Here is a 986-nt window from a genome sequence, read left to right as displayed (position 1 = left end):
TGTCCGGGCGCAGCACTGCCTTCCCTTCTGAGGGCGTCTCCCTCGATGAACCGTCGTCCTGCTCCCACGCGACAACAAGCTCATTGTGCTCCATTAGCAGCGTCTTTTGTCATGCTGCCAGCCCTGCCAGGGCGGCCCCGGATTTATAGCCTCTCAATTAAGCGCCAATCGGCACGGCGATCGGAGCGCGGTGTTGTAGTGTAGGCGCCAGGAGCCCGCCAGCGCGCCAGCGCGCCAGCTGCCGAGGGAGGGCGCGTCAACGCGTGGGAGTGCGACGGCAGCGACGGGGTGAGAAGTTTCTCGCTCGTGTAGTTTTCGCGGGGCAGCGCGCCTTGCTTCGCCCTCGCCGCCTTCGCTACCCTGCCCAAGTCAGTTTGGGAATCCCCCGAGAAGCGCGTGCCGCCAAGCGACGCCACGCCACTCCAATGACCACACTTCCCCGTATTGGCAGTACAAAATGGTCTCCTGTCCATTGGCGGTAATATTTATTAGCGGTAATGAAAATTCCTTCTCTTAATTGGCGGTAACTTCTTACCGCCATTCAAGTACCTAAAACTAATTTTTCTCCTGGCCTGATGATGTACCGCCTTTTTGTGGCAGTAAAACTATACCGCCTTCCCAAAGGCGGTAAAATCTGGAGCCCGCCTTTTAAAAAAGTACCGCCACAAAAGGGTGGAAATATTACCGCCTTTCAATTTGGAGTGAGTACACCCGGAAGCTCCCCCCGTACCGCGTTAAGCTGGTCACCGCGCTTTAGGCTCGAAGGTCAAAAATGTAGGCAAGAAGGAGGAAGGTGCGCGTACTACAGCAGCAACGTAAACATAAACATCGTCGAGCCAATGGTAAACCGAATCTGTTTACCGCAACGACCTAGAACGCCGCGCACTGCCGCCCCCACCCCCTGATGCAGGCTTTGCAGCTGGTCCCGCGCTGACAGACACACTGCCGGTGACGCAAGGGATGCCCTCACTCTGCTTCTGGATCCG

The sequence above is a fragment of the Thrips palmi genome, unplaced genomic scaffold, assembly GCF_012932325.1.
Source record: "Thrips palmi isolate BJ-2018 unplaced genomic scaffold, TpBJ-2018v1 HiC_scaffold_10, whole genome shotgun sequence".
NCBI lineage: Eukaryota > Metazoa > Arthropoda > Insecta > Thysanoptera > Thripidae > Thrips > Thrips palmi.
This window is presented reverse-complemented; position numbering follows the sequence as displayed.